Source organism: Carcharodon carcharias, chromosome 28, assembly GCF_017639515.1.
Source record: "Carcharodon carcharias isolate sCarCar2 chromosome 28, sCarCar2.pri, whole genome shotgun sequence".
In the NCBI taxonomy this organism is placed as follows: Eukaryota; Metazoa; Chordata; class Chondrichthyes; order Lamniformes; family Lamnidae; genus Carcharodon; species Carcharodon carcharias.
In genome coordinates, this window is record NC_054494.1 from 38,870,036 (window position 1) to 38,897,186 (window position 27,151).

Genomic DNA, 27,151 nt, shown 5'->3' on the forward strand with positions numbered 1-27,151 from the left:
CCCACCCCCCCGCCCCCGACCAAAGCCCAATTGCAGTATGACTTCTTATTCTTGTCCTCCAATCCCCTTGCAATAAAGGTGAACATGCCATTTGTTTTCCCAATTGCTTGTTGTATCTGCATGCTGACCTTGTGTATGCTCGTATAAGAAACACAAAAGTTCCTCTGAACATCTTTTAAAAAAGATTCTGCTTTTCTATTCTTATGACCAAAGCAAATAACCTCACATTTCCCCAAATTCAACTCCATTTGCCATCTGTTGCTCACTTACTTAACCTGTTTGTGTCTCTTCACAGTCTCTGAGTCCTCCACATAGCGTGGGTTCTCACCTAGTTTTGTATCCTCAACAAACTTAAGGTACTCTGTCTTTGCATCTTTATCAGTAATATAGGGGGGAAAATTAAGCCCATAGATTGTAAATAGCTGAGGCCCAGCATTGATCCTTGCTGTACTCCATGAGTCACAGCCCACCAACTTGAAAATGCTCCAATTATTCCTACTGTCTGCTTCCTGTCCGTTAACTAATCCTCTATCCATGCGAATATATCACTCCCCAACTCCATGAGCCTTATCTTATGTATTAACCTTTTGTGTGGCGCCTTGTTGAATACCTTTTGGAAATCCAAGTATACTACATCTACTGGTTCCCCTTTATCTACCCTAATAGCTGCATCAAAAAACTCTAATAAATTTGTCAAACACAATTTCCCTTTCGTTGATTTGTTGTAATCATACTATGCTTTTCTAAGTGCATTAAGAATTGCTTAATAATAAATGCCAGCACTTTCCTGATGATGGATGTCAGGCCAACTGACCTGTTGTTCCATATTTTCTCTCTCCCTGCGTTCTCGAATAGCAGTGTGAATTTGCTAACTTCCAACCTGCTGGGACTGTTCCAAAATCTAGGATATTTTGGAAAATAACAGCCTGTGCATCCACAATCTCTACAGCTATCTCTTTTAGAACCTCAGGTCTGGGTTTTCAAAACATGACACTCAGTGGGGGTGCGCAAGAAGGTTTTGGGGTCACAAGCTCCAAGGTAACAATGGCAGCTGTGGCACAGACTGAATATTAACAGCTGCAAAGCCTCTTTAAATTCTTGTGCCTCTTTCTAATGGTGGGCATGGTCTAACGGACAGATCTCTGAGGCCTGATGGCTGCTGCAAGAAAAACCCTGGTGTTCATTTTTCAAAGAATGACCCTACAGTTTTAACACTTCCTACCACGCTCAAACACACCCCTCCCAACCCGGTCTCAACAATTCTCGTAGCCCCCTCAAATTTTTCACTCTGGGCTCACATGAGGTCTGGGGCATTAAAATGGGGTCACACCAAGAAAAAGTTTGGAAAGCACTGCCCTAGGGTGTAGGCCGTTAGATCCTGGGATTTTCTGAACTTGTCCAGTACTACTTCGCTGCTGATATTAATTACCTTAATTCCCTCACTCTTATTATCCACTAGGTTACCCTCTATTTCTAGTATGTAACTTGTGTCTTCTACTGTGAAGAGACACACAAAATATTTGTTCAACATCTCTGCCACTTCCTCATTCTCCCTGATAATTTCTCCTATCTTTGCTTCTAAGGGACCAATGTTCACTAACTATTCTCTTCCTTTTTATTTACTTGCAAAAGCTCTTACAATCTTTATTTATATGCCTGGCTAGTTTACTCTCATTCTACTTTTTTTCAACTTTTTGATGGCCCTTGGCTGGTTTCTAAACCAGTTCCAATTCTCAGCCTTACTACTATTCTTTGCAACATTATAAGCCTCTTCCTTCAATCTAATACTATCCTCAACCTTCTTAATATACCACAGATGGATCTTTCTCAATTCAAAATGTTCAACAAACAAACATTCCAATGGTTCTTTAAACATTTCCCATGGTTTATTTATCGCCATACCTTTATTCAATTTTCCCAATCCACTCTAGCCATCTCTCCCCTCACACTTGTGTAACTGGCTTTGTTTAAGATTTTTTGTTTGCGATTGGAATATGTTGCCTTCAGATTTAAATATGGATTTAAATTGTATTATGATCGCTCTTTCCCCGTGGATCTTCAATGATGACATTACTAATTAGCTCTGCCCCATTTCACAACAGTAGATCTAAAGTAGCTTTATCCCAAGTTGGTTCCACAACATATTGCTCTAGGAAACTGTCACAAAAGTATTCCACAAACTCATCTTCCAGACCACTTTTGCGAATGTGATTGGCTCAGTCTCTATGAAGATGAAAATGCACCAAAACTATTACATTGCCTTTGTCACAAGCTCCAGAAGATCCTTGTTTAATTCTCTGTCCAATGCTATGACTACTGTTAGGGGCCCTGTGAACGACTCCCACCGGCATTTCTCAACCCTGGCTATTCCTAATCTGATACACCCATACTGATTCCACTTCCTGATTTTCTGAGCCAAGATCCTTTCTCACCAATGTCCTTAGGTCATCCTTTACTATCAGGGCTAGCCTTGCTCTTTTTCCATTCTGCCCCTCTCTTCAAAATATTTATTTCCTAACCTTGGTCGCCTTGTGACTATGTTTCTGTAATGGCAATTACATCTAAACCATTCATCTCTACTTGTGATGTTGTTCATCTAGCTTCATTGCAGATGTTACACGCATCCAGATTAAGTGACTTCAATTTTTTTTTACGACCGTTCCCTGCATGGACCTTACTCTCTGTGCAGAATTACTGTTAAAATCTCTGTCCCTTCCTGTCTCAGTCAGCTTGTCTTTTCCCACATCAATATATATTTCTCTACTGTCTCAACTTTTATCTTTGGGTTTCTAAACCTCCCTCCATCTGAACCCTCCACCCCCTCTTTCAGCTTAAAGGCACTTTCCCCTACGCTGACCATATTTGTGGTGCATTTGTATGTTTGTACACTCTATCCCTTCCTATCACACTCTGCGTACCATTACCCATTTTGTTACCCTGCACTATTGGCTCGTCCTTTCTCTTTAACTTTCCAAACCTCCCCTCACATGAACCCATCCACCATCCACCACCCGCCAACCTTCCCCAACACCTCAAACACGTCCCACCCGCTATTCAGTTTAAAAGCACTCTAGATCTGATTCACCAGGATATTCAGGTGATAATCATCCCACAGCTCCCTCTTTCCCCAATACTGGTGCCACTCCCCAACGAATCAAAACTATTGAACTAGCTGACCTCATCATCACTAAAGGGAAAAAAACTTGCATTTATATGGTTCCTTTCACTACCACAGCAGGCACTCTAGGTAGGGATGTGACAAAACAGCCGTGGACCCTGCTCTAGCTCACTACCTAGTGATCCTGGCCATAGGACAACCTCAGAATTGCCCACTGTCCTAATACCAGCCTGCTCACAGCTCAGAAATAAATAATGGATGTGTGGGTGAGGAACTGGTAGCAACATCTTCAAGAGAGAGAGAGAGAGAGAGAGAGAGAAGAAAACAGCAGAAGATTTTTTTTTAATTTCAATATACATTTGAAGGGAAGAGCAAGGCTGCAACTTTCTTTAACTGCCACCAGGAAGACAGAGAATACTGGAAGCTAAAGATAAGATAGAGACTATTGGAAGATAAAGAGGAGATAAAGAAAGTAAATATAGGAAGATAGAGAATAATGGAAGATGGGAAACAGCGGAAGATTTTGCAAAGGCACTGTCATCTTCCAACACCCAGTTGCTGACATAGAGAAAAATTGTTTCCATGAACAGGAAGGCAAGTTCTTAACCATAACATCTCACCTTTCGGACAGTTACCCAAACTGCTTGGTGCAGCACTAGGGTTCAAGTCATCTCAAGGTTTTTTATAATACTGACTATGCCTCATATAGTGACAGCCCCCACTGTCAGAAACGTGTCCCACTGCTGGATGTACAAATTACACAAGTATTGCAGTAATTACACTCATTTCTGATCAACTGCACTGCCCAACAATATAGCTCTAATTTATTATAAAGGTCGGAGAAAACACATCTGATTATGGACGTCTTGAGGTCAGTAGCTTGAGGAGAGTATAGAAACATAGAATACTTAGCTACTCGGTGCTTGGCTCACAGGCAATTTAGGAAGGGTACTCAGGTTCTGCAGCTGTTAAGAGGCAGATGCACTGAATGTCGGGGGGTATGTCTTTGGGGCCATTCCCGCTGTGCTGACATAACTTCAGCAGAAGTGGGGCGGGAATCCTATCTGACAATGGAGCACAAACAGCTTCAAGGAAACTCCTGGGCCATCAGTGATGAACCATTAGAAGTAGAAAAATGAGGTTATATTTGAGCCAATCGGCTTTTAGACACATCATGCACTCGCCACTCCCTACAGACATCGTATATATCTTACATGGTATACACATATAGATACTATAAAGAAATAAAACTATACACCTAGTGAAATACAAAGGAACATACTCAACCAAACAGCTTCCAGCTCAATGTAATTTCCACGGTGAAGACAGGAGGTTAATAAGGGAATTAAGTAGCACTGGTATAATTTTTCACATAGAGACACCAAGTCAGAAATCAAACCCTACTTTTTAAAATTGCTGCTTTAACAGCCAAATTATTCTAATTACCTCTTTTTCCAAATGTAGATTAGGTTACTTTGAGAATCTTCTCCCATTACTTTCGAAAGGACCCCATTGATTGACACCATAAAGTTTCCACAAGCCAAAAAAAAGGCAATAAGAAATGTTACTTTTACTTCAAAGGCTATGGTACAATTGCAGTTGAAAATGAGTATTTTCAAATACACTGAACTAGAAGAGCATTGCAATCAGAATCCTAAAAAGTAAGCATGTTATGCAAAGGAAAAAGCAGATTTCCTTAGTCAGTCTGAAACTACAAATTTGTACGCTAATTTCAAAGTTCCAAGTTCAGGAATCAACCTGAAACTTTGAAGGCATTTCTCAAATAGACTGCAATATGGAACAGTCGTGTGTGGCATTCCTCAGTCTAAGTCAGAGAACATACTGTGTTTGAACTATATACAAGTGCACAGACAGCTTACAACAATAAAAACAGACAGTTTGGATCAGCTAGATACGATTGGCACTTGCCCTCCATTTGAGCAGTCTGGTCAAAGCAGGTCAATGTGGGCCAGGAATAAAAACCACAACAGGCCAAAGCAGCAAGTAAACCAGCAGTGGGTAGGATTCTGAGCGGACAGGGCAGGACACAATGATGAATAAAATCACATACATTCTGATGTACTGTCCAAGAGGATGACTGACAGCAAGCTTGGAGCTAACTGCAATGCCCAGCCCCAAGAAAGAATTGATTCTCAAGACCAAGGGCTTGGCAATTTTATGGGCAAGTTCTAACTTGCTGTAAATTATTTATGTTCCTATCTGTTTGTTCTAAACTGTATTTTTCTGTTGAATTGTATAGAATAAAAAAAGTGAACAATTTTAAAAAAACAATTTAATTGTCTATTCCTTTTCCGAGGTCTGAATTTGCTTAAAACATACTGTTTCTGTTCGGTAGTTTTCGAATATTGTGATTTGTGGTTTTCAATCCTGCTAATTATGGTACTCAGAGATCCTTGGCACTTCTTAAAGTGCAGCGATCCTGGTGCCACCAGCAATGCTGAAGGCCTCATATTTGTTTGGAGGGTGTTGGCTACAGAACGGTGTCTCTTAAAGAAGTCTTTGTAGTTTTCAGTAGGATAACTAAGTCTATATTAACAAGTAGAACTATTTACCCATGTGCAGTAAAGGGAGCAGGCTAGGAGATATCACCATGCTTAGGTTTTTATACATGTCTGCCCAACACCACGCTGACCCCTGGGTCTGGGTCATGTGCCACCTTACATCAATGTGTGGGCAATACTGTACTCAGCCTCGCATTAACCCTGTATGTGCCAGGTCCTTATACGAGAGTATTCATGTGCTCCTCGATGCTTATTAGGTAGGGCACTCCAAAGATAGCAAATCAACATCAATAAATATCTAGGCCAGGATGATAAGTGACTTGGAGATTTTTTCCCCCATATTCAATACATTTATATCTCATAAAGGGAAATATTTAAAGAGAATAACAAAAAAAAATAATTTTTTTAATGTCCCAATAATTTTTCTCCAGAGTCGCACAGAGCAGGGTCCTGGAGATTGATCGTCAATTCCTGGCCAAACCTGGAGGGTTGGCAACCCTTTAAACAAAAGGTGCATGGGATTTATAATACTGATAATATTTAGAATATTAACAGTAAAAGTGCATTCTTGCCCTGAATCCATCCCCAAACTCACCCCAAAATGCCTGTAATTTTAAAGTGCAGGTAGGGTACTTCACAAAAACACTTGGATAGCCACAGTCTTTTTTGTAAATTAAGGTAAATCAAATTAAGCCCCAACTGGCTCCATGTAAACTCCCAGTCAATAGTTTCTGTGGCATTAGGAATTCACAAGAAGTGGAGGTAGCAGTGTAGTCAACAATATTATAGCACATGCTTCACTAGCATGAACCTGTACAACTCAGGTAGACCTTTTACAGTCTCAGGCCCTCAGCACTGGAATTCCCTCCCTAAGCCTCTCCACCTTGAAGACACTCCTTAAAATCTACCACTTCAACCAATCTTTTGGTCATCTAGCCTTATATCATCTCATGTGGCTGGACGTCAAATTTTGTCTGATAACGCAAAGTGCCTTGGAATGTTTTACCATGTCAAAAGGTGCTACACAAATGCATGTTTTATTGTTGTAAAGTATTCCGGTATAAGACAAGGACAGTCACTTCAACCAATTCAGTTCAGGTATTTGTTTCAATATAAACAAAAGAGTTCAGTGAAGCAGGAACATGCAGTTAATAACATTCCACCAAAGAATGTCTCAGCTCACTCAAGCTAGCAGTCTCAAATCTGAAGTTGTTAATCGCGCAGTCCAGAACGGAACGTGGTACCCCATCTGCACAATTCTGCTTCAAGTCCAATGACCCCACCCTCCCCCAAAGGTTCTTAAAGCTGTCAGTCAAAAGTAACCACATTGCCAGGAGCAGAGGTTTGTCATTGCCTTACAGGTTATCAAGTGGTTGCAGTACTCCAGCAATGTTGATGCCAAGCCAGTGCATTTTGTATGCCCCACTAGCTGTCAGGAAGCTGCTTGTTTAGACGAAAAGCCACAAAAACCACAAAACTGAAAAAGCACACATGCAAACACCCACAGTAAGGGTTTTCCTTATACTGATAATGCAAAGAGGTTGCTGATGTTCACAGAAGTTCCACACTTCCTGGGCTTGAGAGGCACATACAGGAGGCGCCAGGAATGGGAGACTTGGAGATCTTCATTATTCAGCCCCCTCCTTCCTATTTTCTCCACTCCTCTACTGAAGAGGCCAACTCTTAGAGCTACTCAGATATCACCCTCAAGTGATTGAGCTTCATGTGAAAGATTACACACTGCGCACTAAGAGGGTTGCTATTGAACTCTGGAGGACTGAATCCAATTCTATTCATTCCTTCTGTACATGATGTACTCCAGTAGGCAGTAGGACTCCTTGCTGACTGAAGCCAAATTAAATGCTAGTGTTCGTCCCACCCTAGATCAGCGCACTTTAGGACAATCTAAGGCTTTGTCGTTAAGTGAATTGAATCACTCTGGGGTCTTAATTATGGTTATTGAGTGGGATGGGCCTATATTCTGTAAAGTTTAGAAGAACAAGGGGGGATCTCATTGAAAAATTTTCACAGGCTCGAGAGAATAGATGCCAAGAAGCCGTTCCACCTAGCAAAGAGTCTAGAGCTAATGGTCACAGTCTCAGACAAAGGTCTCAGCCATTTGAGACTAAGGTGAAAAATTTCTTCACTCATAGGGTTATGAATCTTTGAAATTCTCTGGCCCAGACAGCTGTGGATATTCAGTTGTTGAGTATATTCAAGATAAAAATCGATAGATTCTCCATGTTCCCAAAAGTCTAAGGATTATGGGGATAGTGCAGGAAAATTAAGTTGAAGGTAGAGGTTCAACCATGATCTTACTGACTGGCATAGCCCCCTGTACCCCCTGCTCCTGCACCCCCTGCTCCCGCACCCCCTGTACCCCCTGCTCCCGCACCCCCTGTACCCCCTGCTCCCGCACCCCCTGTACCCCCTGCTCCCGCACCCCCTGTACCCCCTGCTCCCGCACCCCCTGTACCCCCTGCTCCCGCACCCCCTGCTCCCCCTGCTCCTGCACCCCCTGCTCCCGCACCCCCTGCTCCCCCTGCTCCCACACCCCCTGCTCCCGCACCCCCTGCTGCCCCTGCTCCCGCACCCCCTGTACCCCCTGCTCCCGCACCCCCTGCTGCCCCTGCTCCCGCACCCCCTGCTCCCCCTGCTCCTGCACCCCCTGCTCCCGCACCCCCTGTACCCCCTGCTCCCGCACCCCCTGTACCCCCTGCTCCCGCACCCCCTGCTCCCCCTGCTCCCGCACCCCCTGCTCCCCCTGCTCCTGCACCCCCTGCTCCCGCACCCCCTGCTCCCCCTGCTCCCACACCCCCTGCTCCCGCACCCCCTGCTGCCCCTGCTCCCGCACCCCCTGTACCCCCTGCTCCCGCACCCCCTGCTGCCCCTGCTCCCGCACCCCCTGTACCCCCTGCTCCCGCACCCCCTGCTGCCCCTGCTCCCGCACCCCCTGTACCCCCTGCTCCCGCACCCCCTGTACCCCCTGCTCCCGCACCCCCTGCTCCCCCTGCTCCTGCACCCCCTGCTCCCGCACCCCCTGCTCCCCCTGCTCCCACACCCCCTGCTCCCGCACCCCCTGTACCCCCTGCTCCCACACCCCCTGTACACCCTGCTCCCACACCCCCTGCTCCCACAACCCCTGCTCCCGCACCCCCTGTACCCCCTGCTCCTGCACCCCCGTACCCCCTGCTCCCGCACCCCCTGCTCCCGCACCCCCTGCTCCCGCACCCCCTGCTGCCCCTGCTCCCGCACCCCCTGTACCCCCGCTCCCGCACCCCCTGTACCCCCTGCTCCCACACCCCCTGTACCCCCTGCTCCCGCACCCCCTGCTCCCACACCCCCTGCTCCCGCACCCCCTGTACCCCCTGCTCCCGCACCCCCTGCTCCCGCACCCCCTGTACCCCCTGCTCCCTCACCCCCTGCTCCCGCACCCCCTGCTCCCGCACCCCCTGCTCCCGCACCCCCTGTACCCCCTGCTCCCTCACCCCCTGCTCCCGCACCCCCTGCTCCCGCACCCCCTGCTGCCCCTGCTCCCGCACCCCCTGTACCCCCGCTCCCGCACCCCCTGTACCCCCTGCTCCCACACCCCCTGTACCCCCTGCTCCCGCACCCCCTGTACCCCCTGCTCCCGCACCCCCTGTACCCCCTGCTCCCGCACCCCCTGTACCCCCTGCTCCCACACCCCCTGTACCCCCTGCTCCCGCACCCCCTGCTCCCACACCCCCTGCTCCCGCACCCCCTGTACCCCCTGCTCCCGCACCCCCTGTACCCCCTGCTCCCTCACCCCCTGCTCCCGCACCCCCTGTACCCCCTGCTCCCGCACCCCCTGTACCCCCTGCTCCCTCACCCCCTGCTCCCGCACCCCCTGTACCCCCTGCTCCCGCACCCCCTGCTCCCGCACCCCCTGCTCCCGCACCCCCTGTACCCCCTGCTCCCTCACCCCCTGCTCCCGCACCCCCTGCTCCCGCACCCCCTGCTGCCCCTGCTCCCGCACCCCCTGTACCCCCGCTCCCGCACCCCCTGTACCCCCTGCTCCCACACCCCCTGTACCCCCTGCTCCCGCACCCCCTGCTCCCACACCCCCTGCTCCTGCACCCCCTGTACCCCCTGCTCCCGCACCCCCTGCTCCCGCACCCCCTGCTCCCGCACCCCCTGTACCCCCTGCTCCCTCACCCCCTGCTCCCGCACCCCCTGTACCCCCTGCTCCCGCACCCCCTGCTCCCGCACCCCCTGTACCCCCTGTACCCCCTGTTCCCGCACCCCCTGTACCCCCTGCTCCCACACCCCCTGTACCCCCTGTACCCCCTGCTCCCACACCTCCTGCTCCCGCACCTATTTCATCTGTTCAATATTGGAAAAAGCATAACTATAGAGATTGCCAGAATGGCACAATCTCACCAGGAATCCAGGGTATAGTTCAGTTGTTACAGTGAACAAACACCGCTCGATGCAGAACCTGTTAAGGCTGGGCCAGGGGCAAGGAGAAGGGAGGAAACTTTGTTTTTCTAATAGGCAGCCATGAAGTGGGAATATTTAAAAGAAAACTATGGGTCTGCTATAATTCGCTGTTCATTCACTGAGTAAAGGGGGAATTTGGAGTCAGTCTTTCTTTAACATTGGGTTTTGTGAATAAGCCTGAGAACATTGGCACAGAACCCCTTTCCCTTCCCTTCCCTTCCCCCGGTGGAAACCAGTTCTTATATATACTTAAGAATAATGCCCTAAACTTTACTCAATTAGTAAGAGCTGCTCTCACTTACAACTCAAGCATGCACTTCATTGTGAAGGATTGCAATACTTACAAGGTCAAGGGAGGTTTTAATGAAAGGAGTCCTCAAGACACATCTTTAAAGTAGCCAACAGTATTAACTTCTGCTAACCAGATATTAGTGATGAGTAGTGCAGGAGATTATCAAAAGCTAGAGCAAAATGGTTGCCTCACTGGACCATCTGGTACATGTGAGCAAAACAAAAACTAATAAATCCCTTCTCTAAATTAACAGAATAAAAGCTAATTTTGCAAAAGCTACATAATTACAGTTTCTGGTTACAGATCCTGTGTCAGGAGATTCTCCACACTCAGCTGTGCCATCACTAAATGTGCATTTAACAACAGGCATTCAAGATTAGGGATGAATTGTTTACACTGACAGGAAGGCTGGCAGCCAGGGGGGTACAGGTTTAAGATGACTGGCAGGAGAAACTGTAGGGAAATGCAAATGGTTATCCTCTGGAATACATGCCCTGAAAGAGTGGCAAAAGCAGATTCAATAGTAACTTTCTGAAGGAATTAGATATCGATTCAATAAGGAAAGAGCAGTGCAATGGGACTAATAGCAGAGGGATAATAGGCTGAAGGGCCTCCTTCTTTGATGTATGATTGTACAAGAGGATGAGAAGAAATGATACTTGGTCATGGAGAGCGGGAGAGCGAGAGAGAGAGACCGCGCAACACAAATGCAAGAAAATATGAACAAAAGATTGCAAAAGGAGCACGTGGTAATCACTGTACAGCCCTGGATTTTTTTAAAAATCTTAATTTTGAAAAGGTTAAAAATGAAAACTAATAATGGGAGCTGTGAGGTTGAAACATTTTTAATTGCATAAATATATTAGAGACCTCCAATTTCTAGCGCCCTGTGCTAATTTATTTTTTAATCATTTCACCCATGCATTAAAATAAGTCCGGAGTTGGACAGCTTCTATTTAGCTGGTAATCCATTAGTGACCCTAGCAAGATTATTAGGCATCAGACAATTTCTCCTGCTAGGGGAAACACGAGCATCTGTGAACTGGCACAACTCAGCCTCATAGCTGCAAGCAGGGTGATTCAGGAGGAGGAGACAGGAATTAAATTGAAGAGAAAGTTGGAAAAATCAACCATCATTTGTTATCTGACTTTTACAGCACATTGCAGCTCCCAAAAGGAGTAAATCTCCACAAATCTACACAGATGCACACTTACTGCTGTCTTTGTGCTACACTGCACAGCATGCTGCGTAGCAGACAAACCCACAGTTATATCACTGAGTGCCACACTCAGCTCTCCACATGCACCTTTTGGCCACATGTACAGTGTTCCCTCCACATCTTTTATCACGAATACGGCTTTAGTCATTAATACCAGAGGTTTCACTTCCTAGCTGTCTTTCATTTGATCCATACATTCCTTCCCATCCTTGCTGGTTGTCATTTATTGATGTCTTATGAATATGAAATTTAAGCTTATATATCATATTTAAAATGAGACAGAGAACATGAACCAGCAAATTTAACTTGACAAACAGAAAGAATTTGAATATTGCTGGAAGGAGAAGCATATTGCCAAAGCCTTTCATCTTGCACTCATTAGGATAAATGCAAGGTTGCCAAATTTCAAATGATCACAACAATTTACACTACAGGAGGAAAGGGTGCTGATTGGTTGGCAAGCCAACTCTGACTGGCTGAGGCATTGCCATGGAGAAAGCAACGGGGAACTACAGGCTCCTCAAGATCCTGGGTAATTGAAAAAAGGTGAAAGGCTTGAACATATTCCTTATATTTGCAGAGAACATATGTCACTTTGAGCAAGCATAAATAAGCCACATTACGAGCTCAACTGATTATCTTAAATTTGTTGTTAGTGTAGCTATTAGCACTCTTAGGATTGTTCAGCAAGTGCTGCCCTATCGCATCTAACAGCAGATGTTTTGTTTTGGGTTTTGTAAGCCTGGGCTGTTGAGCATAGTCTGTGCTCTGTCTATTTCAAACAACCAAAGTAACATGCTACTTGATTCAATCAGGCAATTGTTGGGATGTACATGCCAACAAATCAGTATCCTTTTCTCCTGTAGTATAAATTGATATTGTTTGAACTTTGACATTCTTGCATTTGTCTTGACGAGTGCAAGATGAAAAGCTTTGGCAACATGTCTCTCTTTTTAGCAATATTCAAACAGAAAGGAGATAAATAGTGGGTTTCTAATTCATCACTCCTTTCAAGGGTGTCACACCTCAAGAAGACATACTTCTGTAGGGCAAAAATAAGTGTTTATTTTAACTTAGTATCTGATCAAATGCAAACAGGTCAAAAAGTAATGGAATACCCATGAGGAACTGGTGGAAAACCAATCAAAGGCCTCAAATTTAGCTTGAAGCTCCCAGTCACTTATCAAACACTACAAAAATTATCTATTCAAACTCTACAGAGTTTCCTGGCATCATTTTGCTTGTGCACCTTGCATATCATTCTTAACACAGCACTTTCCAAAATGGAAAACAAAATACAGTGTTGCAGAAATTCTAAATGCCATTGTGAACAAGCACCACATTGTAGGAGGGCAGTGAAGCTATACTCGCAGAACGATAGAATACAAGGACCAGAGGATTCCAGCTTGTGTACAGATATTACAATGAGTGACATTTTAACTCTCTCAAAAGCCATTCAAGCGCACACAGTTAAAATCAGGCCCATTGTGCCTGACAGAGAGAGAGAGAGAGAGAGAGATTGAGTGGGAGAGAGAGGGAGATGTAGTAGAGATAATGTATGCATAACAGACACAAGATCTCAGTGAGTGACTGCATAATTCAAGCTCTACAGTGTTACAATTGACAATATATATGCATATATTACAGTACCATACAAAGACATCAAACACACCAACTAAGATCTGCATGGCTGGTACATACAGCGGGAAACTAAAATTAAAACCATTTATATTTATGAACAGTAGCACAACAAGTAGGAAGTGATTTTGTTGCTATAATCTAATCTCAGATTTCGGTTCAACGTGTCTGTGATTTAGGACACAATGTGAAAGCTCTTGATTAATTACTGCCTTTAAGTTACCGCCAAGACACTGGTCATAATAGGAATCAGGAGATACTTTTCCAAAACAATCCTGGGGATCTGAACGTTACTTTCAAGCCAAAAACATTGAGAAATTCAGGCTATATGGCCTCCATAGACTTTCAAAAGATTTTGGATGTGAGAAAAATACCCATGATTTGAATTTGTTCCACTGCATTAAGTTATGGTGTACATAATCAATTTTAAGTTAGTTTTATACAACAAAATCCTTAGATTCAGAACAAAAAGCAAATTAGAAATTATTTTGCCCCTTCAGCAACATATTTATCACAAGTCCTGGCCAATGAAGATTTACTACTCCTTTTAACAGAAAAGTTTTCTAAGTTATAAAATGCAGCAGTCATTACTTGTGGCCACTTAATTGAATATTGGCGCAGGTAGCAATTTTAAATAAACCTCCTGCATTTACTCCATTTTAGTACTTGGCAAATTTCAAAAACTGCATATAAACAAAATAACAGCTGATTTTCACAGGGCAGTTTTGTATGTGAAGTGCCTTGCTTATGCCAGAGATGCATCATAAATTAACATTGTAACAAGTAATTTTAATAAGCAAAAGTGTTTTTTTAAATGCACAAAAACTGCATCGCAGCGAGTTCTCCAGTGAAGGAAATTCCCCAGTCCTGCTCTTTTCATCTTGTTCATGCACATTATCAAACATAAATACAAGAGGCGATTAGCACAGCAAACTGCATTGGCCAGCATAAGGTAATTTTGGTATGGAAACTTGTATTCCTCATTTTCAGTTGAGAAGGCCACCTACAGGACTGCCTCCTACCTTTTCAACTGAAGGATATATAATGCATTCTGAACCATAGCGCTTCGTATTCAATGAGTACTGATTGAAGGTCATCAGTCTGAAACATTAATTGTTTCTCTCTCCCAAGATGCTGCATGACCCACTGTGTGTGTCCAGCATTTTCTATATTTATTGCATATTCAAAACGGGTGGTTAAAGAACATTGCAATAGAACACTGCTTGAATCCCACTGCAAATATTGTTCAATGCGGAAACCCTTCTCTACCCCTGAAGGCTGGAGATGCTCAGTCACTGAGTATATTCAAGATAGGAGGCCATAGGTTTTTGGGTATTAAAGGAATTAAGGGATATGGCAGGAAGGTGTAGTTGAAACAGATCAGCCATGATCTTACTGAAAAGTGGAGCAGGCTCAAAGGGCTACCTGGCTTACTGAGACTTTTATTTTTTATGTTCTTATGTGCAATGGTCATTGTAGAATTCAGTTGTGAACTCAATGTCGTCAAAATACAACTTTTGTATCAACCCCACACAGGCACATTTCTCAATATAACCTAGATGAGCAGAAGTTCACATACACAGCACAGGGGACTGATACCCACTGTGATTCCAATTCTCGCACACCTACACTTTTGCCATTTTGTAAAGAAAAACCTTTCCACTTATATTGTGCCTTTCAAAAGACCCCAAAGCGCTTCACAACAACAAACTACTTGCAAGAGCAATCACTATTGTTATTAGAACAAATGCAGCTACCTTCCTTAGCAAAGTGCAGTGTAACACAGTTCCATAAACAGCAGAGAGATGAATGACCAATTCATCATATTTTGGCAGTGTTGGTTGACATATGAATGTTGGCCAGGACATCTTCATTTTTCTTCAACACCCACCTTTATGTACAGATGTCAGAAAGTCAGCATCTTTGAAAATGCAACACTCCTTCAGTACTGCACAAAAGTCATCAGCCTAAATTACATGCTCAAGCTTCTGGAGGCCAAGGTAAAGGCCCTTGCTCTGGAAGTTTTCAGTGGTGATGGCAGAAAAGCTAGAACCTTGAGGGACAGCGGTCTGCAGGATCCTTCAGGAAGTTGACTGGTGTTTCCTTTAGACACACGTGAGGAAGGCAACAGGAAATCACCTCATGTCTTCTTTTCCATAGTCATATAGCTCATTGAAATTGAAAATGGGAGCCTTCTACGAGCAACTGACAAGGAATGCACCAGTGTGGAGAACAGAGGAGAGGACCTGCCCTTTAGGCAGATCACTACCATTACTTCTGGAGTCCTGCCTCAATGGTGAACACCAATCTTCAGACAGCTCATGCTGCTGAATTCAAGTCACTTCATAAAAATGCAAAAGGATACACTCTATATATACATGATACATGCATGCACTAACACTGAGATTAACAAGTCTTTCCTTACCAACAGATAAATACCATAACATTAAGGTGAGGTTTTAGGCAGATATGTTGCCGGTAAGGATATTGAGGAAGTGTTTCCACTCACAGGAGGATCAGTAACCGGAGGACTTTAAGATAATCGACACAAATAATCCAGAAGGGAAATGAGCTGAGTATTTTTCTGCAGTGAGTTATTCTGATCAGGATCACACTACCTGAAAGTGTAATGGAAGCAGATTCAATAGCAACATGAGAAGGGAATTGGATAAATGCTCGAAAAGGTCTCCTTTACACTGGGGAGACCAAACGCAGACTGGATGAGTTTTGTGGAATACCTTCATTCATTCTGCAAGCATGAAACTGAGCTTTCTGTCATTTGTCTACCTAATTCTCCACCTTGCTCCCACTCTGACCTATCTGTCCTTGGCCTGTTGCAGTGTTCCAATGAAGTTCAATACAAGCTTAAGGAATAGGTGCCTCATCTTTCAACTCAGCACTCCACGGCCTTCCGGACTCAACATTGAGATCAACAATTTTAGATCATAACCTCTGCCTCCATCTTGTCTTGTTTCTTTCCTTACTTTGCATTTGGACTGCTGCTATCCAGCCATTCATACCTCATCTGGACATGCTTTTTGTTTCTTTGCTTTATCCATTACCAAGAAGCCTCCTGTCATTTAATCTCTTCTGCCCTCCACCCTATTACAGATCTTCCCTGTTGTTCTCCCCCTCCCCACCACCACAACCCCTTTCACTTGCTCAAAACCTATTACTTTTCTATCTTTCCTCAATTCTGATGAAAGGTCATCATTGACCTAAAATGTTAGCTCTATTTCTCTCCAGAGACGCTGCCTGATCTACTGAGTATTTCCAGCATCTTCTGTTTATACTTTAAAAGGAGAAATGTGCAGGGTGGTAGGAAAAGAGAAGGGGGTGGATGGGAAATGGGACTAATTGGATAGCTTGTTCAAAGAGACAGCACCAACACTATGGGCTGAATAGCCTCTCACTCTATTATGCACCATGTATCCACTCTGTTCCAGTGTGATGGGGAGATGTTACTGTACCTGGTGCATAATGTCAAGGACCATGCTGCTACTGCTAAACACAGCCTAAAACATGAGCTACAGTTTGCTATTGCTGTGCATGTTCCTGCAGTTAATGGACCTTTTCTATTGACCAACTTAAACAAGGTCATTGTAATATGCGCTTCAGTCTATCAACCTCACAAAAAAGTAAATGTAGTTTAGCAAGAAACTTCCTGGTGAATATTATGATGCCCTTAAACATCCCCAAATCTTCAGAAGCTTTTTACTGAAAAACAAAATGAAACCAAATGTAGTGTGGAAATCTGAATAAAACTATTATGAAAAAAATTAAGTAAATAAGGAGAGAGATACTTTGCCATCTAATGCTGCATTCAACTGTGACTGAATTCTGATAGCAAAATCCTTTTGCTTTGTTTATATCTTGGCCGGTATTTATCCCTCAACCAACATCACTTAAGCAGATTATGTGGATATTATCACATTGCTGCTTGTGGGAGCTTGCTGTGCACAAATTGGCTGCCAGGTTTAAAACAGTGGCCACATTTCAAAAAGGACGAGATTGGCAGTAAAACATTTCAGGGTTGCCTGAAGTACAGAAAGGCTCTATATAAATGCAAGTCTTTCTTAAAGATTTCTACTCCCAACCTGTGTAAGCCCCAGGGAAAAGCAAGACATCATCTGTAAACATGCTAGTTCAAACACTTCAATATTTTCAGGAACCTATTGGACATGCCTTCTTGTTAATCTCTCAGGTGGACAAAAGGAGCTGAGTTTTGTTTATCTTCTAATAGACCACACAGTTATTTAACAATATGTAATCTGCCCACTGCAATGTAACCAACCTTATGAACACATGGCGGAAATCAACATTAAAATTGCACTGTAACCCTGATGGCTACTCATATGTATTTGACAAAAAACTTTAAATATAGCACGAATATTTATGGTTCTGCTCTGAATATATAAAGTTAACGGAAATAACCTGTGTTAGAATCTTTACACGTCTTCAATCAACTGCCTGGCTCAAAAAAGACACTCTTGGCAAACGGATAATGATCTGCGCTTATCAAGCTTACGGCTTCCCCTTTCGCGAATAAGATACACCGCTGCTGGAACTGGAGGCATCTCTGCTGAGAATGCGGGTCCGAACTTTCCAGCATCCGCAGTTTTTTTGTTTTTATCTCCGAACTTACTACTGCTTTGATAGCAGAAGCTCACCTTTTGAGTAAGAGATTCAGCAGCGAATACCCCCTCCGCTTCCAGTCCCCCTTTCCAGAGAAGGCTGGGGGAGTAAAGATAGAGAGTCACCCCAGCACACGAGGCAGCTTTTGTCATTGATGATGATGATGATGATGATGCTGGGGTGCTGGGGAAACGAAACATTTCAGGGTAATTACACTGCGTTTCTTGCGGGCTTGTTTATTGGAAAGGGGACAGCAGAGCCAGGCGAAACTTACAAGGCTCGCATTGTGTCAATAACACCAGGGAGGCAAAAAAAAAAGCCCTTTGAAATCAACAAGAAGCAGAAATGCTGTTTGACTGTCCAGCGTAAGATGCTTTAAAGCCTGGGATGATTCAAAAAGTTTTTTTTTTAAAGAATCCCCTACATTCTAGTCTATTCTACTGAGAATTCTACTGAGCAATATATATTTATTTCACTGATCTAAGCGGTGGACAAAATTTCCAGTGCAACTGCACAGTTTGAAATTCAGCTATTAAACTAAGTGTACAGTCAGTCCCGTGGATACAATCTGTAGCTATTACAATGTAACCCGGGCCTGTTGATACAGTAAAACCCAGCGCAAGAAACCACTTCAACACGAGCATTTTCGCTCATTAAGTTTTTCTTCCCCTCAGCGTTCAACATACCTGCCCCCCTTCCCCGCCTTTTCTTGCAGCTCTGGCCAGTCCAAGTCGGCGGAGGGGTCCGGGCCACCGAGGAGGAGACTGCAGCAAAGCTGCCTTCCTTTAACATCAATACATCATGTTTAAACAGCCAGAGAAAACAGCGCCTGGTCCGCAAGCCCGGCTCAGCTTCAGGAAGACGCCATAGCCGGAGAATCGCTACATTGAAGCCAGACGTGGCGCCAACCATTCACCAGCAAATAGTGAGGGTGGTGGGGGGGGGGGTTCGGATGATTAGGCAGAGAGGGCTGGAGGGACAATAGATCGGAGACCTGGGCTGCCAAGAGCTTTAGATCGAGGCAAAAATCTGCAAGCACCAGTGGGAGCTGCGTGGAAAGGGGTGATCTCTGATGTATTCTGCCGGGATGTATGAAGAGACTTCTAGATCCATCACCCCCTTCCCCCCTCCGCGGCCGCTGATGGTTGGGCTCTGAATCGAAAGCTCACACGGATGTGTATCAGAATGCTGCAGGAGGCGAACCAGTCAGAGCCCAGGAGGGCAGCACGGCAGTATGTCCTCTGTCTGTCCCGGGTTAAAGCAGAGGGAGGGGGGTGGGGGGAGGTGGTGGCATGGTCCCTCTCTGTGCTGGGTTAAACCAGAGAGGAAAAGCCCCTGCCTGTCCCGGGCTAAACCAAAGTCTCCATTTGTCCCGGGTTAAAGCAGAAAAATGGCCCTTGTCTGTCCCGGGTTAAAGCAGCATCTAGCACTGGGCTTGTAAATATCATAGGATGCTTCCAGCGCAGAAGGAGGCTGCCTAGCCCGTCATGTCTGTGCTAGCCCTCTGCAGGAGCCATTTACCTAGAGCCACTCGTCGTCTTTCTCCCCATAACCCTGCCCATTCTTCCTTTTGAGCGCTTTCACTGACCCTGTCTCCACCACACTGTCAGGCAGTGCATTCCGAATTCTAACCTCTCGCTAAGTGAAAAACATTTTTCCTCGTGTGGCCATTGCTTCTTTTGCCAATCACCTTAAATCGATGGCCTCTGGTTCTCAATCCTTCCACCAATGGGAACAGTTTCTCTCCACCTACTCTGTCCAGACCCCTCATGAGTTTGAAGCAAATCGCTGCTCAACCTCCTCGTCTCCAAGGAGAACATTCTCAATTTCTCCAGTCTATCTATATAATTGAAGTTTCTCATCACTGGACTATGTTCGAACATTATAGTTTTGCCAATATTTCCCAATAGACATTAATATTTTTCAGCTTATAGGCTATGAGGGCTGGTAAATGATGATTTGGGAGTTACTAAAGTGCATCCACTAGTAAACGAGATCAAAAATGTAGTCTCAATACGTGGAGGGGTTTAAAATCCAGTTCTTGAACAGGAGCTGCAAGCTTCTCAGTCTAGTGATGGGATCATTCCCTGATTAGTTCAGCAATGTAAAGGGTGATGGTTCCTGTATCCTTTCCTGTTTCTCTGACTCCATTAGAGCTTGTGCCCTGGTTGCTCCAGATCAGATTGTGAAATTGGGCAGGGTTGGGTAACACCAGCAATGCGGGTGAACTGTGAGACAAAGAGTCCAAAGTCATCTCCAGATGATGCATCTATAAATTTGATCAAAAAAATGGGGGTGTTCGGAATATTCACTAACAAGTGATTTCCTGTGGGATGCAAGACTTGGTCTCCTTACCCATAAACATCACATTGTTGTCCCATCTGGCAAGTTCCCAAGAAGGAATTATTACTCCCTTCACAAATGCAGGCGATCAGTCTGTGATTTGAGTTCATTTCAATCACATCCAATTGTGTTACTTTTCTCTTCCATGCTGTCCCTGCCCCCCACATTTCCATATCCGTCAGCAACAGTCTCACCTCCTAGTCAGAAGGTGGTGGTGGGTGGGAGTCCCAGCTCCAGAAACTGGCTCTCCCAATCTAGGCTGACACTCATAGGGAAGTCCTGAGGGAGTGCTGCACTGTCAGCGATGACCTGTCTCACCTCACAGGCAGAAGTAAAGCATTCCATAGGGTACTATTTGAAGGAGAGTGGGTAAGTTTTCTTGGTATCCTGGCCAACGTTATCCCTCAAACAACATTAGTGAACCAGATTGTTTGGTCATTTATCTCAATGCTGAATGTGGGATCTTGCAAATTTCCATCCTGACTATACTTCAAAAAGCAATTTATCAGCTCTAAAAAGCTTTAGGGCACCCTGCGGTGCTGTATATTGTCACAGAGCCAAAATCTTGGACCTCCCTACCTAACAGCAATATGAGAGTGTGGTTCAAGAAGATGGCCCACAACCACCCCCTTAAGGGCAACTAGGATTGGGCATTGGATGCCAATCTAACTTATGCTTCATAGTTGAAAACTTGATACTAACAAATAAATGCAACTTCTTTCTTAATTGCGCATTTTGCATTTTCATCATATGGGGACGTGACCTCTGTACCATCCAGGCTTCCAAAAGGGGATATGAGAAAATTCTGGTCACCAACTTCCCCTTCAATAGTCTGTTTTGAACTGGAGATAGGAGGCACTTGTCACATGACATGGCGGAAGAACTAAACAGTCAGCTTCACAGAGATATCATAAACACGTGGGCTGGAATCTGGGGCTTTTTGCAAAATGATAACTTCAGAGCATCTCACTGTTCAACTTGTTTTTAATTTATTCTTTAATGGGATGTGAGTGTGTTGCCCATCCCTAATTGCCCATGAATGGTGTGTAGACAGTTCAGAGGGCAGTTAAGAGTCAGCCACGTTGCTGTGGGTCTGGAGCCACATGTAGGCCAGACCAGATAAGGATGGCAGATTTCCTTCCTTAAAAGATGTTAGTGAACCAGATGGTTTTTTTTTACAACAATCAATTCTAGTTTCATAGTCACCATTATTGAGACTAGCTTTAGACTAGCTTTCAATTCCAGATTTTTCTAAATTGAATTTAAATTCCACCAGCTGTCATGATGGGATTTGAACCTGCACCCCCAGCAAATTAGTCTGGGCCTCTAGATTACCACTCCAGTGACATTAGAACTGTGTAACCAGATACACCAAACTCACCTCACTGCACTGTTGGGTTTCATTTATTTTTAATTTGGCATCCAGTGTTCTCTATCACAGAAAGAAAAACTTGCATTTAAAATAGAACCTTTCACAACCACTGGATGCCATAAAATGCTCTTGAAGTGTTGTTGAAAATGCAGCAGCCAATTTGTGCACAGCAAGTCCCCACAGACATAATCTACTTTTTGAGTTCTTGGTTGAGGGAGAAATATAGGCCAAGACATGGGGAAAAACGCCCCTTCTATTCTCCGAAATGCTGCCACAGGGTCTTTTACACCCACCTGAGAGTGCAGACAGGGCCTCAGTTTTATGCTGTGTCTGAAAGATGGCACCTCCATCAGTGTAGCACTCCTTCAGTACTGGAAGATAAAGACCAATGTTGGTAGTTCTGTGTGTACAAGAGCAAACTACAAGCCGTTCCCCCTTCCTTCAATTTAAGGAGAACACACAACAACATAAGAAATAGGAGCAAGAGTAGACTATATGGCAAGAGTAGACTATATGGCCTGTTGACTAGAGTAGACTATATGGCCTGTTGAGCCTCCTCTGACATTCAATTCAATCATAGCTGATTCTGGGCTTCCACTGCACTTCCCCGCCCACTCCCCGTATCGCTTGAATCCCTGAGAAACCAAAACTCTGGTCTATCCCAACTTTAAATGCATTCAGTGATGGAGCATCCACCACTCTTTAGGGTAGAGAATTCTAAAGATTCACAACACTTTGAGTGAAGTAGTTTCTCCTCAGCTCAGTCCTAAATGATTGGCTCTTTATCCTGAGACTGTGCCCCCATGGTTTAGATTCTGGAACTGGCAAAAAGAAGTGGAGGGGCCTTACTGATAAAATAAACATGATATTTGTTCATTTTGTAAAATTAGCAATCAATATTTTTTAAATATAAAAATTGCTAATTTTTAATTAATGATACAACAGCAACATCTTGTCTTTCTATAGCATCTTTAATGGTGTAAATTGTTCCAGAGAACTTCACAGAACTGAAATACACCAAGTCTCAAAATATTAATGCAGATGATGGGGTAGGTTTGAAAGAGGGTAATACTGGAAGTAGGAGAGACAGCAATGTTGACAGGGAGAGAATTTCAGGACCTTGACAATTGAAGGCATGGCTGTCAATTATGGAGTGATTAAAATTGGGGACATTCAACAGGCAAGAATTAGCTGAGCAAGGATATCTTGGAAAGTTGTGGGGCTGGAGGAGAGTATAGAGACAGAAAGTGGAAATACAATTGGAAAGATTTGAAAATGAGAATTTTAAAATCGAGCCCTTGCTTAGCTGGGAGCCAATCTAGGTCTGGATAGAATGTGGGAGGTCGGATAGGGGCAATGGAATAGCCAAGCCTAGGGGGAACAAAAGCATAGATGAGGGTTCCAGCAGTAGATGTGCTGAGGCAGAGGCAGGGTTGTGCAAAATTACAGAGGTAGAAATAGGCAGTCTTAGTGACACCATGGATATGTGATCAGAAAATCATCTTGGGTCACATATCACATTGAGATTGTAAGCAGTCTGGTTCAGCCTCTGGCAGGGAGAGGGATTGAGTCAGTGGCTGAGGCACAAGGTTTGTAGAAGGCATCAAAGACAATGGCTTCAGCCTTATTATTTAGTTGGAGGAACTTTCTGCTCATATAGTACTGGATGTCAGAGAAGCAGTCCAACAATTTAGAGACAGTGAAGGGGTCGAGAGAGGTGGTGGTGAGGTAGAGCTGGCTGTCATCAGAGTACATGTGTTAAATTGTCATTGCATTTTCAGATGATGTTGCTAAGGGGCAGCTTGTAGATGAGAAACAGAAGGGGGCAAGGTCAATCCTTGAGGGGCACCAGAGGTTCAGGGAGCAAAAAGACAAGCCGTTGCATGCGATTCTCTAGCTACAGCCAAATAGATAAGAACAGAACTAGATGAGAACAGTCCCACCCAGCTGGACAAGTGGAGAGGCACTGGAGGAAGATGGTGTGGCCAACTATGTCAAAGGCTGCAGATAGGTCACGAAGGATGAGCAGGGCTAGCTTACCTTTGTTACAGTCTCATAGAGTATCATTTCTGGCTTTGATTAGAGCCATTTTGGTACTGTGGCATGTTGGAAAACTAATTGGAGGGATTCTGGGAAAGATGGCAGGGATTTGGGAGCTGGCAGCATGATCAAGGACTTTAAGTAGTTTATGAACAAGCAACAATGACATTAATAAAGTGACATAAATAGTGATTATATATAATTGTGACTAGTAACATCCTTCACCCTTGGCCACCCAACAATGTCAGCAATGAATCCTCTCGACATGCTTTAACCTTTAAGTAACTGCATCTCCCTTCAATGACCTAGTTGCATTCTGCTTAATACTTTTTGGTTCTATTTTTATACTTATCTTAATTTGAAACTTCAAAACTGAATGCTGCATTTATCATAGCTTCAGGGGGAAAAGTCTTCATTAACTTAAATTCATCTTAATATCTGGTAAGGACAAAAGGGATTCAATATAAACAGCCTATAATTGAATCCTTAAAGCTTAATATGAACTCACCTAAGAGACATTGCAGGCTGACACCTCTGGGCTGTGTCACAGGTTCATTTTGCATTGCAACAGAGTTGAATCTAAGCCTACCTCAGTCCTCAGATCACAAAATAGGCTGGCCATTCAGCCCATCTTCTTTCAATTGTGTAAAATGACAATTCCTATTCTTCCTTCCTATTATATCATTTAACTCTTTCTCAGATGATTGGCTTTAGCTTTTCTTCTCCTCAGCTGGGAAAAGGAAGTGCCATTTTGGGAATGAATGAGACAGCACATCTGGAGTCAGAACTTTCCATCCATTCTGGTGTAAAGTTTCATTTGAAATACTTGCATGTCTTTCCTCATTCGGCTGTGGATGAACCTGTTCATTTCCAGTATTTTCTATTTTTAGTTTTGGTTCTCAGCATTCACCATTTTTCCTTACATCTGTCCCTTTGAGCTGCTGTGGGTGATACATGTGTAATAAATATAGGGCAGAGTTTCACATTCGCCGTTCAAGGGCAGGCCAGACACGCTGGAATGTAAAATGACGCGTGATGACATCCAGTGTGTGTCCCAGTGTCATCGTGCTGTCTCGCGATATTTCATTCAGCGGGCGTGCACCGGAGTCAGCTGTGTGCCTGCCGATAATCGAAAGGCCTATACTAATTAACTCCAAATTTACACTGCCCATCCAACCTTACAGTCAGTGGGCAGGCGAAAAGGCCAAGCAGCCTTTACGCTTTTTAGGAAACCTCAGACCTCAGCCATGAGCGGGATAAGGTTTCCTAAAGCTTTTACAAATTGAATAAAAACTTTTTTTGAAAAATAAAAACATGTCCAATCTCATGTGACACGCTCACATGAGGAGACATACTTCATTAAATTTTCAATGTTTTTAATAATTTCTTTAAAAAGTGCTTCAATTGAAGCTCTGTTTTGCGCACATGTGCAAAAGGGCGCTGGACTCGACTCTCCCTCCTCCCACCACCCGCACAGTCAGCGCTCAGCTCCATGACCACCCCCACCCGCTCTCGCTGAGACTGCCCAATCAATATAAAACGCTGGTCTTAGTAAAGAGCAATTATACATTTACAGATTGGATGTTGCTGAACAGAGAGACATGTTGCTGAAGCTTTTCATCTTGTGTTCATCTGGACAAATTTAAGAATGTCAAATTTCAAATGATCACAACAATTTTTACTGTAGAAGAAAAAGGTGCTGATTGGTTGCTTTCTCCATGGAAATGCCTCAGCTAATCAGATTCAATTTGTCATTCAATCAACCCTTTTTTCTCCTTTAGTACAAATTATTGTGCTTGTTTGAAATTTGGCATTCTTGCATTTGTCCTGATGAGTGCAAGATGAAAAGATATGTCTCTCTTTTCAGAAATATTCAAGTTGTAGATTGGTGATTATGTGATCCCAGCTCACTGGATGTATTACCACTTTGATAAAACTGTGACTGTAGGGTAATGTACCTGAGTTTTGCAACATATTGGCTGGCAATTTGCATTTTAAAATTATTTTTACAGGATATATTTATGCAATTCAAAATTTGGCATTGTATAGGCATAAATTTAGATTTGCACAGTGCCCAACGTGCAGTGATATTGGCAAATGCAAGCTACAATTTTGTTGCTGTGGCAAGGGATAAAGGGAAGATTAGACAATATTACTCTGAGACTGAACATGCAAAAGAACAGAATGGTTAGAATGAGATTAATCAAGATAGAAATTGAGATGCAAAGTAAAGGGAAGCCCAAGAGAGAGGCAAATCCATGACCAGTAGTTAGAGCATCAAAATACAACTGAAAAAAGATGCCAGGGAGGACAGTGTGAAGGAGTATTGTACTCTGTTATGACCCCAACACAAGATCGTGAAACATTGATCTTCATGAAATTCGCCCTAAAGAATGGTCTGGAATATGCCCGTCGTATATGATTACCATTGACATTGTTAACTTAATGTTTGCTATTTCATAAAAAAAAAATGTTTGATATTTAGTTATTGCCTAGTTCAGTGCATAAAAACATAAGTAGCACCTGTGCAGCAACGCAATTCTTGAGCAATGTAATACACAGCCTATGTCTCAATATTGCAATCACTGCAGAATTATCTTACAATTAAGTGATACTTATGGTTGTCAAGAATATAATTGAAATGGCAAAGCATTAAATAACTTTTGCAATCATTTCCAAAAGTGTCAAAACTGTGAAGAACTCATGATGATGTGTTCTGTGTTTTTATTTTAAAACGGTAATTACTTCAGTTTGATTCAGAGCATTTAAGATTGCTTCCTTTCTCCTGCCAGAATTTGGACATTTCATTTCTGCTCAATGTCCAATGTGGCATCTGAAATGGAATCACACAGTCTGGGTGATATAGTTTCCATTTTCTCTAATTTTAGTAAATGGTAACAGCAATTCAAGCAAACTATAATTAAGCTGCATAAAATATGATTTGCGCTAATATTACATCTTTAATGCAGCAAAACGGCTAAAGGCCCTACACAAAAAAGAGACTGCAGAGGGATGGGAAGAAATTGATAATAAGTAGAAGAATGAGAGGAGGTGACTGAAAGTTTGATTAAATAAATGAGGAGAGTTGCAGGGATAAAAACAGAAAATGCTGGAAAACCTCAGCAGGTCTGGCAGCAACTGTGGAGAGCGGGTTCTAAAGGTTATGTTAGCTAATTGGCACACAAAACCTCGCCACAAACAGCAATGTGAAAATGAACAGATAATCTGTTTCAATGATACTGGTTGGTGGATAAGTGTTGGCCGGGACACCGGGCAGAATTCCCTTTTTCTTCTTTGAAGTAGCACCGTGGGATCCTTCATTCCCACCTGAGAAAACAGACAGGGATAATATCCATGACTACTGACCCATTCCAGAGATTTGAGCACATATGATACAAAACTAGGTGGGAATGTGAGTTGTGAGGAGGAGGCATCAAGGAGATTTGGGCTGGGTAAGTGAATGGGTAAGAATATGGCAGATGAAAAATAATGTGAATAAGCGTGAAATCA

General features: G+C 43.7%; 1 protein-coding gene across 3 annotated transcripts in view; it reads right to left on the reverse strand.

The window, feature by feature from the left end:
- The window catches only part of ndst2a (N-deacetylase/N-sulfotransferase (heparan glucosaminyl) 2a), a 565,725-nt gene extending 546,960 nt beyond the window's left edge, over positions 1-18,765 (reverse strand). For all 3 annotated transcript variants that reach the window (XM_041176609.1, XM_041176606.1, XM_041176608.1), the window contains exon 1: positions 18,573-18,765. The gene's annotated coding sequence lies outside the window, so the exon portion shown is untranslated. The remainder of the gene's footprint in view (positions 1-18,572) is intronic.
- Positions 18,766-27,151: the final 8,386 nt, after the last annotated feature.